Here is a 27,157-nt window from a genome sequence, read left to right as displayed (position 1 = left end):
TGCAAAATAACTTACCTCATTGAGATAGCATAACAGATAGCATTTCACACACACACACACACACACACACACACACACTGTGGCATGTAAGTGGACAAAATGAACCAACAAAAATGTATTTACATCGGCTAAATGTATTTATTGACTAAGTAAAAGGAATAAAGAATGGTCAGCCTACGCAGTTTAATCTATAATCTTGTCATTGCCTTATTGATGCTACAAAATCAGTAAAAGTCAGACTTCAAAAGATCCAAGTGCTCCCCCAATAGACATCCCTCCTGCTATTCAGTAAATCTCCACACGTTGGTCAAGTATGCAATCATCCATTTGGCAAATATTCCTCACTTTCTTTCTTGTGCTGCACTGCCTTGGGTGTAGGAAGGAGAGATCTCTGTAGATGTGGAAAGAACTATATTCTAATACAGCCATTCTGAAATGGAGGCAGACAGAGCACAGAAGCTATGGAGGCAGCAGTCTCCTCTGAGGGTAGAGCCAAGGGAGGATCTCTTCTCCAGAACTCAGCAAAACTGAGTCCCCATGAATAGGAGCCCTAAAAGAGGAAAGGGCCCAACACAAGTCTATAGGAATAAAACGGAAGCTGCAATGCCACAGGGACGTGTAAGGTTTGGCATATGCCTAATGTGTGGGGCTACTGTCAGCCAGATCCGGTTCTTTTAAGTTAGACAGGATTCATCCTAGGGACTCAAATGGATATGAAACTACAAGGAAAACGCAAACGACAGAACAGTGAGGGGAACGGGGGCACAAGTGCATCTAAAGCTTCCTGCACAACATCCTGGAAAACGTGATGTTTTGCAAGGTCTCGGCATAATTATTGTTACTCTACACCAGCCTGCTAAAGAGACGGATCTTAAGGGGGCTAGAAAAAAATGCTTCCTCTAAAGAGTTTCAAAAAGAAGAAACATGGGGATTCAAAAGGCACGTGGTCTGCCTGAAGATGTCATGTTGCCCTGACCCAAGTCTCATTTTTCAAGTACCAGGAATAATATGCAAAAAGTCCCAGGAGGTGGAACAATGAAGTCATGCTGAACTTTTCTCACACAATTACTTTTGCTATGCTCAAAGCAACTTTGTTTGCTGTCAGTGGAAAGAAAATAGGCGACTATTGAAGAGCGAGAAAAAGATAAAATGTGTTCCTAGGAACTACAACACAAGCTGTATGCAAATAGCCCTACCAGCTCTAAGGGGCTGTCTTCCCTCGCTTGGGACTGCTGACGCATCCGTGTAAATGTGTGGAGTCTTTTCTTCCTTCTTTAGAAGCTGTTAATTTTTTGTGTAAAGCAACCTGTTAGCTGACGGAAAATATAACTACTTTATTTATTGAAAAGAGTCCGTCTAAAAGAGAAGCCATTGTTTTAAAATTTTAACCAAAGTATATCAGCAGTTTAGAAAACTAACATTTGGAATGGGGCTTCAGAGATAAAACTAAATTACACGTGGTCATTTGAATCACAAAATGCATGAATTATAAAGACACTCACATATTCAAGGGTTACAAAGTATTCAAGGGATGATCTATTTGGCTGTTATCATTATTGGTCTGATCTTGCTACAGCTATAGCTGTTTAATTACCAACAGTCTTATCCTGGTCCAAAAGCATCTCCTCCTGAAAAGTTGGCAAGCAACAATACACACGTAAAGAGTGACAGTTTAACTACAGTAACACATTCGCATAATGGAACAGCCAAGTGATCAGTAATCTCTCCAAATGCAGTGGTTCCCTACAGAGTTGTAAGGGCAAAAAAAGTGTGTTTTTGTTCCTTTTTGTGGCAGGTTTATGAGTATATTTTATAGAAACATAGGATATGGGTAACTTTGAAAGATAGTTTAGGAAAGATATGGATAAGGAGTCTAGAGAAGTTTTTCTCAAAGACTGGAATGGAGGTTTGGAAACATTCACAGAACAATCATATCTCTTTCCTAGAAAGGTATCATTTCCAAAGTTTAAGGTGAAAACATCCTTACCAAGAAGCAGCATCTGTATTTGTGTCTTCTCTTTCATTCTCCTATCATACAAACCAGTATGTGGACAACTGAAGCTCATTGTATCACTCCAGGGAAAGGGAAGGTTGAACTCCATGAGAGCCAAGCAGAGATATCAGGTAACTGGAGCAGAACCTGAGAACTCCATGGGGTTCACTCCTCCTGAGCCACAAGGAAGAGTCCCAGAGAGCACTAGGGATGAAGAGAGGCTTTTGAAATATCAAGGACCATCTCCGGGAATATTCAACAAAGCCACACCCCAAAGTTCTTCTCAAATAGTTTGTATTCATACATATAAGTCTGTTGGGGGGGGGGAAGTCTACATTGAAAGCAAACAGCTCTCACCCATGTTAGCATGTCAACTGCTGTCACTATGCAAGTCTTGTGTAGGCAGGCATCATGTTGAGTTTTCATGGATATAGCTTTCCTGTTATGTCTAGAAAGGCACCACGTGACAACAGGCATCCTGGTCTACTGTCTCTTTCAAGCTTTCTGATATGATTTTTCCTGGGCCTTAGTGATAGGGTTAGTATTGGAGTTGGATACCAGAATGTCATTTATTCTCTGTGTTTTGACCAGTTATGAAAATCTGCAATAGCTTGTCTGTTGCAAAAGAAATGTGCTTCCTTGATGATGGGTAAGCACTATACTTATCTATGGGTACAAAAATAGGCATTTATAATGAAGTTAGAAACTGTATTGGTTTAGGAAAATGTTAGGAGCAGGTTTACCTCTAGGGTCTTTGAGCTCTCCGACCATGGGCCAATGACTAGGGTTTTCAGTACCAAGTATAAATTGAACATATATTAAATCCGGGGCCCCACTGTGGATAACCTACCAGGCTGAATATTGTTGCAATGCATAGTATTTATAACTGGGTAGGGTTATTACTTGCTTTTATCCCTTGGAAGTTTGCATAGCACTTTGTGATACTATGTGTATTTTTGACATGAGCATCACTGTCAAAAACCTCAATGCCTAGCTATCCTATACATGTCTCAGGCCACAGATAGTAACCAGAGGCTGCACAGCCCAGAGATCTAGGATAGAACCAAACACAAGTGCAAAAAAGTCAATGAAATGATTCCTAATGATATTCTGCCATACACATAGACCAGAGCCTAGCATAATCATCATCCAAGAGACTTCATCCAGCAACTGATAGGAGAAGATGCAGAGACCCACAGTCAAATACTACGTGGGCCTCAAAGAATCCCTAAGAAGAGAGGGAGGAAGGATTATAGGAGCCAGAGGAGTCAAGGACACCATGAAAACATGTCCTACAGAATCAACTAATCAGGGCTCATAGGAGCTCACAGAGACTGAATCGAAAATAAAGGAGTTTATATGTGTCCTGTGTAGGTCCTATGAATATATGATATGGTTGTGTAGCTTGGTATTCTTGTGCAAGTCCCATCAGGGAGAAGAGGGCCTGTCTGATTCCTTAGTCTGCTTTCGGGACCCTTTCCCTCCTACTTGGCTACCTTGCCCAGTCTTGATATGAAGGCATTTGCCTATTCTTATTGTAGCTGGCTAAGCCATGTTTCCCTGACATCTTTGCTCTTTTCTGCAGGGAAATAGAGGGCGAGTGGTTCTGGGGAAGGGGGGAAAGGGGCAGGACTTGGAGGAGAGGAATGTGGGGAACTCAAGTCGGGATGTAATATATGACAGAATAAATAAACAAAAAAATTAGAATATGGGATATTTTGTCACTCTTCCCCTTTGAAAGTTAGCAGGACCTTATCCACCATGCCTCTCAGTGATTATCAGTTATCAACTATATTTGTTTCAATGATCACTCCTTGCTTTTTGTAATCCAAATCTAACTTAACAGTTTGACAATTGAATGGTTTTATACATTGACTTTACATGTCCACATAAATTCTTGAAAACTGCCTCCTGTTAAATTTTATTTTGATTTTAGTACATACAAGCTTTGGTTGTAAGTCTTAAGAATTACATTCATGGGAAAATGTGTGCCTCTTCAAGTCAGTTGACAAGCAACTTTAATGTGTTCTCTAACTTCCCAATTAGGCGAATACGTGTGGCATGTTCATTTTCTTTCACTGAGTGACTATTGCTTGAGCATCTGTTAAGAGCTAACAGGACAAAGCTCCTCAGCACGAAAAGCAAATTGAAAACTAGAAACAGTCATTTTCATTTCAAAGCTCACATCCTACTAGAGAAACAGTCATTACAAAATAGCTGTGCATTTCAAAAGCAAGCTGTGAAGGAACTACAAAATAAACACATAGAATATGTAATAAACATGACTGCCTTGGAACTGAGCACTGGAAGGGGGGTGGGCTGGGAGAGTAGCAACAATAGATCCCAGAACAATAAGAGAGAAGTACTCAGTTCGAAGAAGGTGACAAGTTCTATGACAGGAAGGAAATGATTGTTTGGAGACTTGAAAGGAAGCTGTAAGACTGAAAATCCTGTAAATCAACATATTTTGATGGGTTTGCATGAAATGTGTTTCTGTATATACCTACTCATTTACATAGAACCTGAGATTTAATGCAGTGGTGAGAGCCAGGTGTGATTGCATCTAATCCCAGCACTTGGAAATGTAAGGCAGGAGTTTGATGTGATTTCAAAGCTACTCTAAGATATCTTGGGCTGCAAGGAGAGCACTAAGTAAATTAAAAAAATGATTACCCAGTTATAATTATGTGAGCCAAGCTTTACATTACTCTTTATCTTTGTAAATTCGCTATGAATTACCCTATACAGTTACTTAGCCGTATTGATCAATAATCTGTGGGACGTGGTAATGATAAAATAAGGACAACAGAAACAAATATGTATATATAACATAAAATATTCACACATCATTTATATTGTATTAGATATTTTATGTAAACCAGAGGTGACAACACATGGAAGCATGGTGCAGATTATATATACCAATACCATGCCGTTATATAGGAGTTATTTGAGTCTCTGTAAGTTCGGGGTCTGTTCATGGTCCTGGATGTTAAACTAATATAATTAAGTTAGATTTAAAAATGTCACCTCCATTTCCCTTTGGTAAAAATATAACAACAGAATAAAAAATGTATGAACTGAAAATGTCTTAGTATTTTCATTGCCGTGATGAAACACCATGACCAAAGGCAAGTTTAATAAGGAAAGTTTTTCTTTGGGTGAGGAGTGCTTACACTTCCAGATCATAGTCCATCATCAAAGGAAACCTTGACAATAACTCAAACATGCAGGAAGCTAAATGCAGGAGCTGATGCAGAGACCGTGAAGGGGTGTTGCATACTGGCTTTCTACAGCCTCATCTGATGGAGGCATTTTCTCAATCGTGGCTCCCTCCTCTTCAAACGTGACACACTCTGGCTTGTGACAAGTTTACATAAAACCAGTCAGGAGAAGAGGAAAGGGTAAAGAAGAAATGAGAACAAAATGGAAAACAGCCAGCTAGAAGGAGGGACACATAACTAATTGCAATACATGATCCTGTTACATTGTCAACACATACATCGCCTTTAGCTGAGTTTGCAGCTATAATTTATACTGTAAGAAAAAACAAAATTAATCAAAATTAACCATGTTTTTCAGATAAAATAGACAATTTATATTTAAATGAATTAGTGAAACAATAATAGATTTGTATGCACTAAATCTATTCATACAGGTCACAAGTAGACAGAAACATTCAAGAATTGAATTAATGATAAAAGTAATATATAATATTGATACAGCTACAAAGGAAAAATAAAGTCAAACTGCCATACTTCTTCTAAGATAACAGAAAAGATCAAAACATTTATAAACATAAAGTTTCTTGTAACTAAGTAACCTTCCATTTGACTGGCAATTTAACAGAGCAAATAAAAGGTACACTTTAATTTATTGCCTTAATATGATTAGCTAGAAAAGTAAATCATTTCCACTTTTGCATAACAAAATTTATTGTCGGTAATTAACTAACCTTTTAAAATTTTGTTTTCAATTTCCACATGTCAACATACCTAGAAAATGTCAAGTTATCAAACATTAACACATAATCAGCTATGTGACTATGTAAGCTATTGCAAGCAATAGAAGGATGAAGTCACCAAGTCCTAAGTTAATTAAGGAGTTGTTATCTCATTATCATTGTTCAACTAAAAACATATGGATAAATTTTATATATCATTGCTAAGTGACAACAAAATCATAAGACATCATTTTGAATGTGCTAATCAGACAAAACAATCTATTCAACTAACATTGTTTACTTGGAATCCCTTTGCATTTCACAGCACTGTAGTTCATACAGTAAAAACACAATTTTAGAAACTGCTTCCTTTAATTATACCACTCTTGGAACAGGATAGTCGAGGCAGGGAAGGACAAAGAGGGAGAGCAAAGAAAGAGATACCTTGATAGAGAAATCCACCACAGGGTTAGGGAGAAGGCTGGTGACAAGAAAATTCCCAAGAACTCATAAGTATGACCCCAGCTAAGACTCCTAGCAATAGGACTTGCCTTCCCCTGTAATCAGATTAATGTACCCCAACAATCATCATCCAGTAATTGATGGAACTATAACCAAGCATCAGGCAGAACTCCGGGAATCCAGTTCAAGAGAGGGGGAAGGGAATACATGAGCAAGGGAGGTCAAGATCACGGCCAGGAAATCTACAGAGACAGCTGAACCAAGCTCATGGAAACTTATGAACTCTGGATCCATACCTTGGAGCCTCCATGGGACTGAACTAAGCCCTCCATATATGGGAGACAGTTGTGGAAGCATGGGCTATCTGAGGGGCCTCAGGCAGTAGGACCAGGATCTATTCTTGGGGCTGTGAGCTAGCTTGTTGTAGCCCATTCCCTATGGTGGAATACCATGCTCAGCTTTAATGCAGGGGGGAGGGCCTTGGCCTTGCCCCAACTTAATGTGCCAGATTTTGTTCACTCCCCATTGGAGCCCTTATCTGTTGGAGGAGAGAGTGGGGGAGGGCTGGCGGGGAGGGAAAGGGGGTCAAAAGGAGGAGTGGGAGGAAGAAATTTAGTTGGACTGTAAAATGAAAATAAAATGATTTTTAAAATAAAAAATAAAAATAAATATACCACTTTAAAGCAACAGTAATAAATATTTATCTGCTTTTGATATTCAGAAAGAATTCAGTTTTTATATTCATTATTACTGGATATGTAAAACTTTGAAGATTGTTAAAAGATTTTAAAATTGCATTTTAATGTCTTATTCTATTCTTCACATAGGAAGAATTACTAAAGAATGAAAATGTGTGTTGAGCCAGGTATGGCGGAACACTCTTTAAACCCAGCACTCAGAATACAGAGGCAGGTGCATCTCTGAATGTGAAGCCAGTTTGGTCTACAGACCAAGTTCCAGGATATCTTGCACAAAAATAGATAAAATTATCTCAAAAATTTTGTAATAATAGCTATCATAATAAGGATAATAATAAAATGTATGTTGCACTCAATAAAAATTGGACTTATAAGCTTTTATGAAATAAACAGAAATAGAGATGCAGACATAGATATAATACATAGTTAGATAATGGGTACCCTTTATCCTTTCTCCTCTCATAATCTACTCATAGAACAACAACAACACACACACACACACACACACACACACATAATAGAGGCCTCATATGACAGAAGACAGGATATTTGTCTGTCTAAGCCTGACTTACAGAAGATCCTACAGAAAAGCAGAAGAAGATGGTCACAGTAATATTTCTAGTTTGTATGACTCACACTGGAGAAAAAGAATCCCTCTTACTATGTCTGCTTTTGTGAGGAAGAATGGTAAGAGACAGGTGTGGAGGGCAGACAGTGCCTCTGCTTCTGAGGCTCCCAGGATGCTTCAGATTGAAGTATTCAGTAAACCAACACACTCTACTATGAAATACCATTTCTAAACACAGCACACAGTGAGCTTGAAAGTTTGCACAGATGTTTGTAAGACCTAAAATCCTACATGAAGCTGTTGCCAGCATATATTGCACAAAAATGAGAGAGGGTGGTCACACTGACTGTACTCTTTTGTGTCTATTGCCATTATCTGTCTGATTTTGTCACAGCATTTTCAGTAATATGTCCGGTAATAGAAAGCCGAGCACTACATGCATAAAAGGTCCCAGATGATGCCATCAAAGTCATTCACTCATGCTAGCCAATCAGTTTTTTCCTAACTAGTGAAATGCTGACTGTAGAGAGAAACCCTCCTACATGCTGCATGTTTGACAGAATATACGGGAGTGACTTATCAAAGATTTCTTCTACATCTGAAGCTTCCAAATCATTTACCTCACCATGGCAATCCTAGAATTCCCTATTTCCCAAAGTCTGCTTGTTTTTTCCAACATAGTCTTGATATTTTTATAATTATGTCTCGCTAGTCAGTATTTGTTTAGATGCCCAATTAAATCTGTTTACCAAAAATTGTAAATATCAGACTCTATGTCATAATCTTTTATTAAGAAAGCTGTTTACTATCCTTCATTATTTAATGAGCCTTAATTAGATATTTTGAGTATCTAGGAACAACTCACCTCCATCATTTCTTCTGCATAACCTTTTACCTTTTTCCATAAGGAAATTGTATTTTCAAATCTTTCTGGACTTTCCATAGAAACACACATGGCAGTCTTACCATCTGTAGTCCATAGAGTTGTTGGGTTTTTTTTTTTTACATTCTTGCCAACACTTGTTTCCTTGATTTTGTGTTTTGTTTTCATTTGTTTTAGATCTTGTACATTTAGCTTTCTAAAGTATGTTTTTATTGAGAATAGATTTCTCTCTAATGATTATGGTTTCCCTCCCCCAGCACCTCCTAGATCCTTCCCACCTCCCGACCACCCACACCCACATCCTTTCTTTTTCTCTACTACTAGAAAACAAACAGGAATCTAAAATAATAATAAAAATAAAATAAATACAATAAAGAATGCTACGAATCAAATAGAAAAAGAGCCAAATAATAAAGCATAGGAGACACATATATATGCAGAGACACATACATATGCAGAGACGCACACATTCACACATGCAGAGAACCCATAAGAACAACATTGGAAACTGTAATGTGAAAAGCTAGCTAACATACACACTGAGGTGAGATAATTCAGCATGACAACACAGAAGACTGATGGGAGCATTTCACACATAATAGTGGGTTTTGCAACTGAGAGGCCGTCAACAGAATGGACGCGTAAGGCAAGATACGGGACATGATGCAAAGCTCCGGTGCGCCTGCACTTTGCTGATATAACCACCTGAAAAGAAGTTCTATTGTTTAGGAATAACTTGTGGGAGTGGCCTTTGTAATCCACTCCTTCCGCCTGTGATAACTGAGAAGAATGGTACAGAGACCAAAGTTGAAGGGGGAAGGGAGATCTTTTTTGTTGGTATTTCCAGGTCTACAAGATGCTTTTCAAGACAAACCACTGGCCTACATGTACCTTTTTTTTTTTTTGGCAAAAATACTTGTGGATTTGTATGTACAAAGTTCATGGTGGATGTTGTGAGGTAACACTGTATGATAAAACATGAATTACCTGACTTATTATCCTGGCATCTTCAGGCCACATTGTAGAAAAATGTTAATTTAGTTCATTCTTACTAATATGTTAGTAGCAAAGACCTGAGAAGTACTTTCTCACAATTTTTATGCTCCTGTAGACTTAAGCGTTAAGTCTCATTTTAAATCGAGCATTAAGGGAATGTTGAGTGTTTATTGTATCTCTGCCAATGCTTCGATGCCTGCTGTTATTTCTGTCTTCATGAAAATTTTGTCCCCAAGGAAGGCAGAAACTCAATTTTTGCCTGGCAGATTGAGTTTGTGTATTATGTTCTTAGTTATTAAAATACTCAATAGCTTTGTACTTGGGGTGGTGAATAGTTACAATGTGTGGAAAGGCATGCCAGGTGCAGTTCAGTCTCAATTACCTAACATGAAATACTGCATGTACACCTCCAGGTTCAATTGAGTGGCTAGTGACTTCTTTTTGTGTTTCATGTATTTATGTCTCTTGTTAATTTATTTTTAAAAAACCTGTACAAAGCTGTTCCTAGTGTCTGTGAAATACAGTTATGGTAAATGTTTTAAAACTAGAAGTACAGTCTAAATTTACACTGACATTCATAGTGTAGTAAACACATGAACCACTGACAAAATTTACTATTATGGCCAAATGTTAACCATACTGTACTTTATATAATTCTACATGTAGTTTTAAATGAGTTGCATTGAAGTGTATTTACAACCAAATCACCATGAGTATCAGAATACTGCAGTCAGTTATGACTGTAGCACTACTAGGAAAGAGGAACATTTCAGGTCTATTATATGCAATTTTATGGAGTCACTGTTGTATGTTGCTAGACCACCATTGACTAAAATAACTTTATAAATGCAATTAATAGATTCTGGTTAAATGACTGAGTATAATTGTATTTAAATATTTTTGAATGTTCTCATGTAGTTTAGACTCGGGTTCTCTGTTTCAACTTGCTGGACTCACAAGAAATTCTGTTTCTGTTTCTTAGTGTTACCTTTGTTGTTATCAATGGAGCATTGCCAAAAGTTATGTGGATCACTTCCAGAAACAGCCTCTAAAAGACTCTCCGTGGTCCATCCCTTACTATCTCCTCTACCTACAACTCTGTTACTGGAAGGTGAGATCTAACGATAACAGGGCCCAGAGCTAGGAAGTTCCTGGAGCTCATAGTTACTCCACTGAGGTAGAAAAACCTAGGGGCTCCCTGACTTCCATCTGACCACACAGAACTTGAGCAAATTCTACTTTCATTGTACTATCAGTAGGGGGGACTTAATGCAGAAATACTAAGATACGTAAAATAGGGATGTCCTATAATATTTTATTGAAGAAGAAATCACTTAAGTGAGAAGCCAAAGGTCTATACACTGCTCTCCAGGCTGCAACTGGAACCCAAAGAGAGAGTCTCTTCCTCCTAGCTCTTTTTATCCGTCATACATTCTATGTACCTGTAAACACACCCAATCAGACATGGTCAGTGCTATGGGTACGTAGACCTCTCCCTACAGGGACTCCTAAAACCATGATATAAATCTGGGAGATAAAGTTGCTCTGACTTTTGGACTGAGAGACAATCAACATGGCCATAAATTTAAAAAATATAAAAAGAATAATGTCTGTAACCTATCCAGTTCAAAACTCACATATATATTTTTATTTCATCACCTTAAGATTTTATTGTGAATCATGGGAATCTTTAGTGTACAGAGTGAAAATTTACATAATTAAGAAATACACACATACGGATGTAGCAACAATTAAAGTAAATTCTGATTACTTACCCATTGTCTGAAGTATAGTAATGATTTTCCCCCATTCTGGGTTCTGTCTGTGTGTGCTGCTGGCAATTTCCTTTGCTGTGCAGAAAAAAATTTGATTCCATGCCCTATCTACTAATATGCTAGGGGCTAGTCCTGTACTCCATGCAGAGTGTGCTTACCCACCCCAGTGTCTTGAAAAGCATTCCCTGCGTTTGACTCTAGAAGTTTCAGCATTTCGTGTCTTACTTAAATTAAGGTCTTTGACGAAATCACACTAATTTTTGTACAAGGTGAAAGAAATGAATCTAATGGAGTTCTTCTGACAATGGATATCCAGTTCTGCCAGCACCATTTGGTAAACAAGCACCTTTCTACTGTGTGCTTTTGCCACATTTTAAAAAAGTTTAGTTATCGTAATGTCACTTTGTTTCCTGGTGCTGGATTCTGGTCTGCTTGCCTAACAGGCTGGTTTGGCCCAGTACCAGACTGTCTTTAACATTGTTTTTTTTATTTTATTTAGAAACAATTTTATTTTACATATCAATCCCAGTTCCTTCTCTCTCACATCCTCCCATACCCCCACTGACCCCCCTTATCCCACCCCCCATCCGTTCTCATTTTTGCATATTGGATTCAAGAGGATTCTGGTCATCCATGTATAGAATCACGTCATCTAAAAATAGGGACAATTTGATTTCTTCATTTCCTATTTTTATCCTTGCTATGCCTTTCTTTTTGTCTAATTGCTTCTACAGTTAAGATTTTTTAGCACTACAGTGACTAGCCATCCCTGTATTTGATACAGTTTGTTTTATATTAAGAATAGAGTGTATACTCCTACAATAAAGGAAGATTGTTTTCTTCTAATTTAAATGCATTATTTCTCAGGAATAGATAGAGAATTTAAGGCATTTTCTATGAAATGATTCTGCAAAACAAGATTTAACTTATATCCCATTAAGTTTCTCGGTTTCAAGGTAATAATGAAAATTTCCTTGCTTCCTAAGCACTAATGTGCTTGGAGTCCCCTGAGATATTGGCAATTCTGGATTGTCTGCTGGTCTGGTCATTGAGGGGCACCATCTATCAAAAGACATGTGATCTTACACATGACGAAAAATGTGAGAATTGAAGTGCAAAATCTCAAAGGAATTTTTATTATCAGATATTTAACACACTGTAAATACCTAAATTCAACTGTAGTGTTAAGAGAAGCTTTTTCTTTGCTAGCCGCTTTGGTTTATCTCCCGCCAGCCGCCTGGGCTCTCCCGCGCCAGCATGGTTCTAGATCCGCATTAGTCCCAAATAAACACACAGGAGGCTATATTAATTATGAAGCTGTTGGCCTTCCTTGTCTCTTACTGGCTAGCTCTGCCTTAAGTAATTACCCCATAATTGTTAATCTAAGTATGTTTCTTACCGGAGAATAGTTCCCGGCTTCCTACCCCTATGGCGTCACATGTCGACTCTCTTGTGTTTCCCCTTCCCAGAATCCTCCTCGACTCCTAGTCCCTCCTATCTAGGTTTTCTATTGGCCAGACAGTACTTTATTGACAAATGCACAGGCAAATAACAGGACTTCCCCAACATCTCCTCTTTTCTGTTTAAACAAAAAGAAAGGTCTTAACTTTAACACAGTCAAATTGTATATAACAGAACAGTTATCAAATAAGAACATAGTTACAATATTTTAGCAAGATTTAAAGAAAATATCATCCATCCCATCCTTGTGAGTCCCAAGTTCTATGTAGCTTATCTTTTATCATAACTAAGGAAAACTGTAATTATAACTATCTGTCTTCAACTCCATCAAAGACCACAGAAGGATAATATATAAACACTAGGATTGACAGAGACATCTTATTGCCTGGACAGTCACCCGAAGTTCCTCTGTAATGTTGGGGCATCCATCTTCAGCCCATAGGCCACAATGTGTCTGGAACACTTCTCAGCAAAGCAGGAAATTTCAAACAGTCCATCTGCGTTGGCAGTCTGTCAGTCATTTTTCTTTGTCCTGCAGAAAGTCTCGTAGACTCTTCATCAAGCAGGAACCCTGTAAGACTGAGTTCAGTAGTCACTTTCCTGTGGGTCCTGCATGTCCAGATGATACAGCAACAGTCAAACAATCTAGGCAAGAGCAGTTTCTTGCCCAAATGGCTAATCTTGCCATGTTGAAAGCAAACTTTATAACGAGTTTCTTCGATGCCCATCTTCCTCTCAGACGTAATTGGTGCTGCCAGGAGCAGACATTTCTCATTGTCAAGACAAACCCTAAACCATTTTAAATGCCATGTTCTGAAGATCTTTGAGAGGTTTGAAGACTGTCCATCTCAAATATATTTCTGTATATCTAGAAACCTAACTTATGTAACTAGAAATTCTATTATAAGTAACTATCTATAGTCTGTATTCAATTATGCATTACGTTGTAAAAGATCAGTATAAGCACAATACTTAATCAAGAGGAGAAATATAAGCATCACAAAATTGACCTTGATTTTGTCTCAATAAATGAAAAACAATACCCATACCATAATTCCCCTTTTTACCATTAAAAACGATTGGCTGTAATCACTAGCCAATTATAAACAATCCCATTTAAATGAAAACAAAGATTTATAAACAAGATGGGAATTAGGACGTCGCTCATTCCAAACTGCTTCCTGCTGGAAGGGGGCGCTGTTTATACCATGGGGATCATGACAAAACTCAGAAACCTGTATAAGTCCGTATTTTCGGGGTCTGTAAAGCTCCATCATCTTAGCTGTCTCAATTGTTGGAACCCCTGGTCCACTGCTTCCGGGGGTCTCGGTTGGTCAAACCACAGAAGCCTGGAAGGAATTCTCAGCTTTTCATTTTCTGTAGAAACATAAATGAAAACTCCTTTTCCAAGTAACATATCCTTATACTTAAATTTTGAAGTCAAGGCATTTTCAAAAGATAGAAGTTGGATTAATTCAGCAGCATTTATAATCAAGTGTACTTTAGCAGCTGTTCCTTCCTTAGCAATCAAAAAACTGAAAAACATAATAGCGTACAGTATCCAGACTCTCTGTGTATTTTCCATCTTTACGTGGCTTATTTATTTATTTATTATTACTTTATTTATTTTACTTTTATTTATTTTTCTCTGAGACAGGGTTTCTTTGGAAACCTGCCTGCCTCTGCCTCTGGAGCAATCCTACCGGCGTGTGCCACCACAACGCCGGCTTTTGTATTTATTTACCACTTTGCCATTTCATTTTCTCTCTCAATCTCATGTATATTCTTAAACACACTGTAAACATTTAGAGGTTTTGTCCATCCAAGTCTGACTTTACTGTAAATCTTTGTTTTTCTGGCCACGTGTTAAAACCGCGGCTGTTTTAAACTGCCGTTTTTTTTTTTCAAGATGGCGAGCATAAGCGTGATTGCAGCTTACCGCCTCAGTCCATGCTGACATCCAGCAAAAGCTGCCACTTCCAGCTGTACGTACACACCTATCAATCGTTAGCAGAGTCTCTTAAAACAACCTTGTTGGTTTTTTTTTTTTTTTTTATGTCGAGTCAGGAAGACTCCTGTAAGCGAGCCGCGTGAATCTCGGCTTGTGGCTAGCAAAACAGAGCACACCTGAGAAAAATGCTGCTACCAAAAATCTGTGCTTCTCTCCGTTCTTCTGTTTCTAAAATTCCTTTAAAGCTTTTGTTGTTTTGCGTGGAAATTCAATCCCGCTCCTGACAACCATTTTGTTAAGAGAAGCTTTTTCTTTGCTAGCCGCTTTGGTTTATCTCCCGCCAGCCGCCTGGGCTCTCCCGCGCCAGCATGGTTCTAGATCCGCATTAGTCCCAAATAAACACACAGGAGGCTATATTAATTATGAAGCTGTTGGCCTTCCTTGTCTCTTACTGGCTAGCTCTGCCTTAAGTAATTACCCCATAATTGTTAATCTAAGTATGTTTCTTACCGGAGAATAGTTCCCGGCTTCCTACCCCTATGGCGTCACATGTCGACTCTCTTGTGTTTCCCCTTCCCAGAATCCTCCTCGACTCCTAGTCCCTCCTATCTAGGTTTTCTATTGGCCAGACAGTACTTTATTGACAAATGCACAGGCAAATAACAGGACTTCCCCAACACTGTAGTGTTTAATTTTGTACATAATTGCCATCAAGGAAATACTTAACATAAAAGACAAATTCATAAAATAATTATTTAAGTATAGATTTTAATGGAAAATCTCAAAGGTAAAATACATACATGAGTAATTAACTACATTACTGTAAAGGGATTTGATTTAGACATTTGGAGTGGGAATACCTATTGTTCCAAGTAAACGTGCATTTTAACTTCAATCTGTCTTATGGAAATATCAAGCAAATAAATCCTTTTTAGAGTATATATAATGTTAGTTGGTACAGCTATATATGCCTCTAATGTAAGATTGTGGCAAGCTAATATGAGAAATTTTATTCTTTAAATATAGACTGTCTTCATGTATGTAAAAGTTATTTCCTACTTATTTATTCTTGTATTTACTTAGTTCATATGACAGAGTTGATTTGCTGTATTTTTCTTGCCACTAAATTAAATCTACCCAGATGAAAAAGAATCAGTGAAAACAGCTACAACTAATGAATAGCTAATGTTGTTTACTGTGAAATTATCTTGCCTAAAATAACAGGATAATATACAGCAGCTGATAAGATAATTTAAGGGATATTATCACCCTTTTTAAAGGTTTCATCTCAAATCATGCGAAATATGTTTTGACAGCATCTTTAAGTTTCTAATTAGCTTACAAAGAACTTTTGAAGTATCATTTCACATGTCTTACTTTTCCTTATTTTTTTCAATTACTGTTAACTTATTTCTCACTAAAAGCATAGTGGTAATTACCTTTCCAATTTTGCAAAAATTATTTACATGAGGAATCTTCAACTCTATCTGTGCTATGGCACTATGAAACAGATTTCACCTTGGTTATTCAGTCCCTAGGTATTCAGACTAAGAAGCTATCTGTAGTAAGAAAACATATCTGTGGGTGACATGTACCAAATTTTGGCTGAGGCCAGGCTCTGGGCCAGGATCTTTACACTGATTAATCACTTACCTATCAATCATCTTGCAATGATTAAAGTTGAAATTTCATCTAAACAGATTAAACACTGCCATTAAGCCAGCCAGATAAAACCAATCATCTGTATGAAAATTTTGATACTTGAAAAAAAGTACCATTTTATTTTTTTATTTTTTATTTTTTATTTTTTTGGTTTTACGAGACAAGGTTTCTCTATTGTTTTGGAGGCTGTCGGTCCAGCCTGGCCTCGAACTCACAGAGATCCGCCTGCCTCTGCTTCCCGAGTGCTGGGATTAAAGGCGTGCGCCACCACCGCCCGGCTGTGAAAAAAAAGTACCATTTTAAAGGAAGATGCCTATTGACAATACCAATCTAGGTATTTTGGGAGGGTAAATGTTTCTTCAGTTCCTGGGAATCTGCTTTCCATGTTAAGACTTCCATGTTATTCTAAAGTAGATCCTTGAAATAATAGTGTAGCTTCTTGGTGATTTTAATTAAATTATGCTAAATGAAATTTCCATTCACCCTGTGGATTTTATGCACTTCCTCTGTGTCCAAAACAGTTCAAGTTCAAAATCAGTTTAGAGTGTAGTTATTCATTCTGAATGATAGATGCAGGATGCTTATCCAGCAATCTGCTTCTTGTTGTCTTTGTTCCTAGTTAAGGATTTTTAATGCGTTAAGCCCCTTCCCATGTTGATCCCTGTTCTAATGCAGCCAGGAGTACAACAGAAGAAGGAGGCAGTACACCAGCAAAGCAGGCATCTTATAACAGAGTAGCTCAGACCTATGAGGAGTAGGACTCAGAGGCATACTGAAGACCTCAAAGCTCAATGACTGAGTTCTCTACCAGAAGCAATGAAGAATCACCAGAAATACTGCTTTAAATGTCCTCTCTAAAATTATAAAAATGCTTTTGTCCTATAATGCAGCATATATAAAACAAATCATTTATCAAGCCTAAAGCTTTTAAGCCTAAGACACTAAGTAATTACAAACTCCACTACAGACAGCACACACATGTGTGGTAAATTTTACAAAATGCCTTCATTATCTTAAAGTGATTTTGGCTCGTGTGTTTCCTAGGATTTCATGTCATAATCGCCTCCTTTTTGGTTTACTGCAACTTCAATTTTCCTTCACACTTGATAGTCATTTTTCTGAAGAAGAGAAATGATTTGGGAAATGGTGTGGAATAGGATTCCCCTGCTGCTTTCAGTACAGAAGATGCTATGCAGTGAAAGCTGCCTGCGGGACCCCACTGTTCAGTAATATCCCACCAGCATTACAAAATGCTGCTCCTAACTAGGAGTCTTGCCTGCTTCTTTCCCATACAGGAAATGCGATTGCTTTCTATGGGTGAGAATTTTGGAGAAAATAAGGCTGCACTTATGACCTCCTGAAGTTAGCGATTAAAGAATTTGTGCATTCTTTCATACATGAGGACAAATATAAATTCACTACATTTCCATAGACTTTCTTGAAGGACTTGATAAAATGATAACAATACTTTGTTTGAATTTTATGACAATGGCCATCTTTGTACATCATTAAAATGTGATTTGGGGTAATGTGGTTGGAATAGTTTGCACTAAAATTAAGATGGAGACTCACACACACACACACACACACACACACAGACACACACACGGTGTGTGTGTGTGTGACTTCAGTTGTAACATGAAAAATAAAAGACCCAGAGACTGATATTGGTGCTCAACTTTCAAGCTGAGGATGAGAAAAGCAAAGCAGCCAAGCCACTAGCTCTTACCTCTACGTCAGACTGAAGGAGATGATCCTGTCTCCACTAGCTCTGCTGCCTCTTCTCAGCATGGCTGGAGACCACATCTCAGAATGACACCTGAGACCCTGGGCTTCTGTCTTTTATATACCTCTCTAGGACTGGCATTAAAGGCTGAACTCTAATTTTCTTTTAGACTGATTCATTCTAAAGTAGTTTTGGGTGGCCTTGAACTCACAGAGATCCATCTGCCTTTATCTCCTGAGTCCTAGAATTAAAAAGGTGTGCCACCTCAGCCCGGTTTCTATAGCTAACTAATGTAGCTGGCTGTGCATTTTGATTCTCAGTGGCTTTATTAGATCATTAACAATATATCATCACATTCAGTAGACATTTTCTTATGTTTACTAAAATGAAGAATTTCACTCACTATCTTTTACTGTAGTTTCTACTTCTCTCAAACTCCATTTGTCTCTCACTCTGCAGCACTGTATGAAAAAATATCTGATATGAATTCACATTTAATTTGTAAACTAGTGGAGTTTATTACGGAAGCTTCTATTATCCAGGGCTCTTTTAGAGGGCCACACCTAAATAATGAATACATTACAAGGGATATGAATCATACTAGTTTACAGAATATGCACTGGGTAATCCAACAATAGCTTTTTCTACAATGAAAAGAGTGAGATTCCAGCAACTGTTCAGGTAACAATACTTGGATGTCTCTGCTGTCTCAATCTGCCAAAGATTTGGAAGATTCTTGGAGAGCCACTGATCTTCAACTTGCATTGAAGTTTGAGGAAGCTGGGTTGTAGCACTGATGAATAGTGATGGCAGCAGTAGCAGCAGCAGAGTAGATGCACTAACAGTCAAAGCTGAAAGCCACAGAGAAAAGCAAATTACTTTTTTTCCCACGAAATGTACTGACAACTCAATGGAAGGTCTTTCAAATCTCAATTAATGTTTCTAAGCATTACATACACACCCAAACGTGTTTCTCTTAATTTATTTCAGATCTAATTAAATTGCTGGGCAAGATTAAATGTCACAAAGTCCTCACAACTTAGAAAGACATTCTTACTAGATGTTATGACATATACCTTTAATCCTAGCATGCAGGAGAAAGAGACAAGCAGAGCTTTTGTGAGTCTGAAATTACTCTGGTCTACATGGCAAGTTCCAGGGTAGCCAGTCCTACATAATGAGTACCCATTGAAAGATAAATAATAAAAGTAATAAGTAAATAAATAATATCCCAATAGGAGACAGTCAGGGGCTCTAGTACTTTTAAGGGACAATATTTCAGAGGATAGCTTACCTACAAAATAAACTACAAGAAGCCATTGCTCCCACCAACAGCAAGGTTAATTAGAAGACTAATATAAACACATCACACACAGAAGCTGATGAGCTCATTAAGAGAAAGGAATGCATGTGGGTTGTAAGAAAAGTAATGCACATAATTTTGGTACCGAGTCTCCCAGCTTCTTAGTTTGATGTCACTATCAAAATCATCAGCCATGAAGGAAAGCCAGCTTTGCCTCAGCTCCTGCCTGACTAGTCTCAAAATACTTACATTCACATAGCTGTCAACCACAAATCACAGGCCAACCTTAAGACAACACCTGTTAGTACATAAGAAGTTCTCTTGGAACATTGCAACTCACCCATCTATGGGTTCTTCTTAACTTCTTGTGCCCTCTAGTGACCGAGGTCAGATGATTAAACAGACCATACGGTCAGCAAGAGCTTAAGTATTCATTCAGTGCCAGATACTTTATAGAGAAATTATTGCCTAACCCAGCAGTAGTGACAGCCAAGTCTTTTCAAATTAATTTTTATTTAAATTAAAAACAATCTTACTCTGCATACCAAGCCCATTGCCCTCTCCCTCCAGACATCCCATCCCCCCACCATCTCCCCATCCTACCCCCTTCCACTCCTCAGTGAGGGTGAGGCCTCCCATGGGGGATCATTAAAGTCTATCACATCATTTGGGGCAGTCCCTAGGCCCTCCTCCTGTGTGTCTAAGCTGAGAGAGCATCACTCCATAGGCAATGGACTTCCAAAGCCCATTGGTGCACTAGGATAAATACTGTTTGCACTGCCATCAAGTGGGAACTCATGGACTCCAGACTGACAACTGGGGAACTTGCATGAGACAGCCAAGTCTTGACTACATTTCATGCACTGAAACTAGAATCAGAGCATATGAAGTCTTTATGGAATTTCATTTCCTCCTTTAACTTCATGGTTTTTCTTCGACTATGAGTTCTTATTAGTGTCTAGTGCCAGGAGACAAAGAAAGATGTCCCAAGTACACCTCTGAAGAGCTACTTTATGAGTATTACTGAAAGTCTTGCTCATGTGATGAGTTATGAATGGGAATGTGTAAGTACCTGTACAGAAGTGAAGTTAAAATGTGTTAGTCATTAGTACTTGAAAGGCTGAGGCAGGAGTATTACTGTGAATTCAAGATCAGCCTGAGATATATATTGAATTTCTGGTCACCATGGGCTACCTATGAGACATCCTTAAAAGAATCCTGGAGAGAAAGAAAGAGACTGGCAGAGTCAGAGACACAGAGACAGAGACAGAGACAGAGAGTCAAAATGAATCACTATGGCATGGCAAATTGCATATATTCTCCATCCTAAAGAAAAAGAAACACTGATAGAGCTATTTAGACCTCTGTTCTTCTGCTTAATGAGGGAAAACAGAACACCCCTGAAATGTATATTTATGGAATAGTTCAATTTCCCCCCTCTTTCTGTCATGTATACTTCGTCAAGAATCTTCTACTTCCTTAGAGCATAACTTAAAACAAAAATTATGTTTCTTGTCATACATAAAACAATTTCCTTTCCAAGACACTTCCAGGGTGATCAACAAATGCATAAAAGACCCTTTGGCAATTGTATAGACACTAGATCTTATAGCAAGTCTGAGATGCAGTTCAGGATTGAAAAACTGCACAGAGCCTGGATTATGAGTGATGTGTCTGTCTCAGAAACAGAAGCCAACTTGGAATTACAGTTTTCTCTTCTGGGTATGTTTGCAAATAAAATACAAAGCAAGGAGGAAAACAGAGACATAATTATGAAAGACACTAGAATGTGAAAAAGAGATTAAACCTTATTAAAATATCATTCCTAGGCATTAGCAGCACTTGGATAATTAATAATATAACAGTTGACTGCACTAAGAACCATAACAGAAATTAAATTTTCATTTATGAACAGGAATAATGAGGTAATATAAAAAGATTAGGTTTGGATTTTCCTGCTACTGAAGATGAATAGTTGCCTAAGGTCCCCATGCAGAGTTGAGACCCACATTGGGTTGCAGAGAAAGATAATTCATCTGACTTTCGTTCTCTCACCCCAGACTGCAGTCACAACGTAAAACCCTTGGACTTTTTCGTTTCTTCAACAATTCACTCAAACATGCCACCATTATACGTCACCATGAGCATCAGAGAGGAGTAAAAACATTCTGTTTTGAGACAAGAGTGAAATATAAATGGGCAAAATAAATCACAATTTGCTTTTGACAAATAAGGCATTTGGCTACATAGATACCAAAAAAAGGTTATTGTGGCAGCTCGTGAAAGGTTAATAGTTATGGAGAGATGGAAGGTGGTTTTTGAAAATGATAATAACAAGAGGAGTAACAAAAGATTGTATTTTAGTGACTATTCAAAAACTACTATAGTGTTTACCTTTTCTATTTTCCAAGAATTTTTAATTACTTTCATGATACATTAGTTCTGCGCATGTAAGCTAAATGCATTCATTTGCATAGCTTGACACACCACAGACAAAATTCTAAAAAGTTGTTGCTAAAACATAGGGAGTGAAAAAGAAGAAAGAAATGAAATGACTAAATTAAATCTCAGTAAACAAGAGAAACACAGGTTTTGAAGCTTGGGAAGTCGTCCCTGAAATGATGCAAGCCACCATGAGCAGGTAGCTGGAGCAGCTGTGCACAATGCACCCTCCCAAGGAAGTGGAGCCGGGTACTTGGGTATTGTTAACCCTGCTTGTAGCACCCTACCTGAAGCAGCTGCTGAGAGAATTGCAGTGAGAGCATGAACACACAGGTACTTGGGGTTACTTAGTGCCATTTCCTACTGTGTCTTTAGTATACCGTGTGTGAGTGGAGGGGTTTGTTTTACATTTAATGATGGAGTTCTACTCTGCAGTATTAGCGTTATGGTTTGTTAGGTTAAATAAGAGAGATAGGAGACTTAGGTCACAGAGTAACTTTGGTGGCATATTTTCGATACTCTGTAGAGAGCCAAGAGCTATCTGCCGAAGGCAGTAATAGCTGTCTCCACATGATGGAAAACCCTTACTTCAAAGTACTAAAGGCCTTTCCTATGGCTCGCTTATGGAAATAGCAATAATATCTACCACTGCTCCCCCTCAATGCCATTAGGTCTGCTGGATCATGAGGTCTAAGAGGCAGATTAGCCTGCCTTGCAGCTTGGACCTTATGGAGAGCTTTACCCAGCTTCAGGGCCCCTAAAACTACAAGTTCTCAGGATCACTTTATTTATGAGTCACAGTAAGGTGTGTAGGAATGTACAAAGTGAGGAATGTACCTCCTTCATAATCTGAATAAGTACAACATGCTATCTTCCTTTCTTGACAATAGAATGAATTATCTTTTTTTCTTAATGTCTATCTATGCCACTCATTACTGCACTGCTGAAACTGCACTAAAGTAGGACACTAGATTTTTATTATATTTATTTTCCAAACTCTGATGCACTAAAACAATGGTCTTGAAAGATCCAGATGGTTACTATCGCTTGATCCAATAAATATCTTATCAATGCCATGAATCAATGTGATACTTTGCAAAAAATACGGGTGATCAAGATTCCTGCAAACACAGGACTGACATACCCTCAAGGGAGGACTGTGAGTATATATACAAACCTTGCCAGCTACAAAAAAAAATGTTTTCATTGGGCCTTAAAGATAATGAAGAAGGTCATCCTCAAGGATCCACGTATCCCCAGCACAAACCAGATAGAAGAGTCAAATGGAGATCTGCTGGAATCTACTTCCAGGTTCTCCAAAGAAGTGATGCAGTTTTGGTTCATTACTTTTCCAGGCTGATGCAGCTCCAATGTCTTCCATGGAGTCTTTCAATCCAAACAGCCCTCAATCCACAGGGCAAGGAAACAATATGCATGCATATTCTTCCAACTCCTAAGAAGTTCTCCTCTAGGTTAAGACTTCTCCGAACAGTGCTGTAGCTATTTTTGTTTTGTTTTGTTGTTTTTTTGTGATTGACTGTTTGCTTTTAAATAGATTTTTCTCTCATACAGTACGTCCAGATCACACTTTTCCCTCCTCCACTCCACCCTGCTCTTCCCTTCCTCCTTGTCCAGATCCACTCTCTCCCCATTTCCTCTTCATGGCAGAACCCCGTCAAGGCAAAGACCTAAACTTGCATTATAAATTAGCCAGTCTTAGAATGAGAGCTTGTGTTTGCTTTGCAGTTTCAGACCTCCACTGTAGGAAAGGAGATTCTCTCTCAGGGCACACTTACAAGAATTAAATTGTTTATGCACATCTGGAGCTGGGAAATTGAATCTCTGATCTCATATTCTGCATTTGCTAGTTTACCATGAGACACTAGAAGCCCCCAGCCAACATCATCAATTCTCCAGAAAGGTTTAGAAGTATTATACATACAATCGCTAGGTTCATTGCCACTCACAACTGGTAAATCAGGAATACAAAATTCATTTGTTTTGTGTAATTTTTTTCCAAAATGTACTATGTAAAATAGACATATGGCTCAATGAGTAAGGCACTGACCATGCAAAATGAGAACCTGACTTTCATCTCCAGCACCCACCTAAAAAAATAGTCAGGAGGTACACAGCCAGGTAGGGGCCCAGGGTCTTGCTAACCAGCCAGTCTAACAAGCTCTAGGTTCAATAAATCATCCTATCTGGAAAATAAATAAGTAACTAATCAGGGGTTTCTGACCTAGGGAAAACCTTCCTATCCTCAGCATTCTCCAGTTGCCCATAGTTTGTTGTCACGGGTTGAGTGTTGTGATTTTAAAAAGTGACACTGGAGAGAATGACACCATTATTCAGAGCTTGGGTGGAGAGGCTTTTATTAGGGGAAAGTGAATGGGAAAAGGGGAGGGGAGGGGGGAAGGTCAACCTATGGGGACAGGAGCAGGAGAAGAGAAAAGAGAGGCAGAGGCACGGGTAGGAGACAGATAGGCAAAGAAGCAGAGAGAGAGAGAAAGGAACAGAGAGGAGAGAGAAGAACAGAAAGGGAGAGGAGGGAGAGGGGTGAAAGGAGGGGGAAGGGAGGGAGGGGGAAGGGAGGTGGCAGGGCCCTTTTCAAAGGTAAAGTAGTGAATGTGCACAGGTGGGGGTCTCAGTGGCTGCAGCTGAGGATGTATCTTGTTAGAACTCCAAGGACAGGCCAGTACAGATGCCTGAATTCCAACATTAAGCTCTCACAATATTTCCCTTTCTATGTTAATCGTGTTGTCATTGTTCAGATCTTGCTTTAAGTAGCATTTTTGATGAGATTTCAAGGGTATTGCCTCTCTGACAATTCTAGGAACCATAATTTTACAGCAAACTTCCTGTTCCTTCAGTTCCTGCCATCTTTCCACCTCCTCTTTCACAATGATACCTAGGTGCTAGGAGCAGGAGTTGCGTTGTAGACATACCAGTTGGGAATTAGTACCACGTGATCTATGGTACACAGCATTTTGATTGACTCTGGTTTTCTGTAATGGTATCCATCTGTTGCAAAGAGAAGTTTCCTTGATAAGGACTGAGAACTACACTTACCTGTGGCTATAGCCATAAACAGCATCAAATATCTGGGGATAATGTTAACCAAAGAAGTGAAAGACCTGTATATCAAGAACTTTGAGTCTTTAAAGAAAGAAATCAAAGAGGATACCCACAGTTAAACACTGAACTGAACCCAGGGAATCCAGTGACAGAGAGAGAGGAGCAAGGAGCATTTGCAAAGAATGGACTGGCAAAACCAGCTGAGACAGCTGATCTGAACAAGGGGGCGCTCTTGGACCCCAGAGGGATAGCTGGGAGGCCAGCATGGGACTGATCCAGACCCCCTGAGTGTGAGAGTCAGAGAGGAGGCCTGGGCAACCTATTGGGCCCTGGGCAGTGGATCAGTGTTTATCCCTGGCATACAAACGGACTTCATGTGTCCATAACACAAAGAGGGATGCTCCCTCAACCTGGACTCTTGAAATGACAGACTCTAGATATCCCCTATGTAGAAGGAAGTGGGGATAAAGTGGGAGGCTGGGGGGGGGATGGTGGGGGGTTGCAGGTGGAGGGGAGGGAGAGGGAACTGGGATTGACATGTGAAGCAAGCTATTTAAAATTAAAGTAATAAAAAAAAAGTTCTGTAAAAAATAAAAAAATTTACTTTAAAGTATAATGAAGATAATAATGATAAAAAAGAATAAATATTTAAGATGTAGTCAGAGGTTATGATGGTGAAGCAGTGATTATAGGAGTTTCCCTCAGGATCTGAGACTTCACTGACTCAAGTATCTAATACCTGATCAGCTCTCAGATCATATACTAATATGTAATCTTACACAGACAAGCTGACAGTATTTGCACACTTACAACAAATATACATACTCAGATATATATTTCAACAATAAGAGAATTTATTATTAATTAAGATGTGGATGAACAAGTCCATAAGAAAGTTAGAGATTGGTTGAGGAAGGTATTTGAAGTCAGCCTCCACACACACTTATACATGCACACACATTCACAAGAACACAGATACATACAATATATGCAAAAACACAGGTTTCCAGTCAAAATAAAAGCAATAAATAATTTTAAATATTCTATGTGAAAATACCATTTTGAAAAGTTATTTTAAAATCTTACTATGAAGATAATTTCACCTGTTTCTGTGTTTCTAATATGAAAATAAAAACATATTTAAATTATGCATGCGGTTTACTTGACTTTGTGTGTCTATTTTCCATTGTTGGCTCAAACCATTTTATTATATGAACTATATTGAAAATCATAGCTAATCATGTACCACCAAATGTATGAACACATTATGCTACTCTCACATGGACTATACTGTAAAATAAAATAAAATAAATTGTCCCTTTAAATTATAAATGTGAAAGTCTCCCACTGTTGGCAATCAGTGAAAGGAAAGAAAATGTAACACACACTCTAAAGTGATGTCTGAAATTCTAAACTTCAATAGCACCGGAAATGACCTAATCCAAGGGGGAATATCAAATGGTTTTGATAAAAGCTAAACAAATCTATGAATATTTATCTAACCGCCTAAGCTATGTGCTTCTAGGAAGCTTTGCTCACTTAAATCCTGGTTTTCTTCAGATATTAACAATATCTATATTTCATTCTGTGTAAAATGTTTCAAGGAAGATAGGTAGATGGACAGACATGTAGACAGATTGAACACTCAGTAATTTCTAGACAAACAAACACGATTTCTTTTGCCAAGTTAAATGAACAGTCACTCTTATGAACTCTTCCTTCCATTACGAGGTATTTGTTGAATCTAGCATTTTGAGCATGCTAAGTGAGTGATCTAACACTGAGTCTTAGCTCTAGCTTTGAGGCACTTTTAAAGTCACTCTGATGCCACTTGGGAACCAGTTGTTTTAATTCCAAATTTTATTTAGAGTGTGAGTCTTTATGTCTACACTTTCCTATGAGAGTTCATAAGATAGTTTGAAAAACTATGGCCCTGTTTTGTGGTAGAGAAACAAGCAGCCATCGTGAATGACATTCTGCCTTTTTATATCTCATTTGGTTCCTTTTATTTGCAATAGACCACATGGAAAACAACACAGAACCATGGCAATCCCCAAGTGATGACTACACAGATGACTCTAATAACTCTCTCTGTGCTATAAATACAGTATAAAAATAATTACACTGTTGCTTCAATATATTCAGTTGTTGAATAAAAGCAGAATATGACTCTAAGAGAAATGGATTTTGTGGCAGTTAGGGTGTATATTATCAAA

Source organism: Mesocricetus auratus, unplaced genomic scaffold (genome assembly GCF_017639785.1).
Source record: "Mesocricetus auratus isolate SY011 unplaced genomic scaffold, BCM_Maur_2.0 Super-Scaffold_100008, whole genome shotgun sequence".
Taxonomy (NCBI): Eukaryota; Metazoa; Chordata; class Mammalia; order Rodentia; family Cricetidae; genus Mesocricetus; species Mesocricetus auratus.
Note: the sequence above shows the minus strand (reverse complement) of the source record.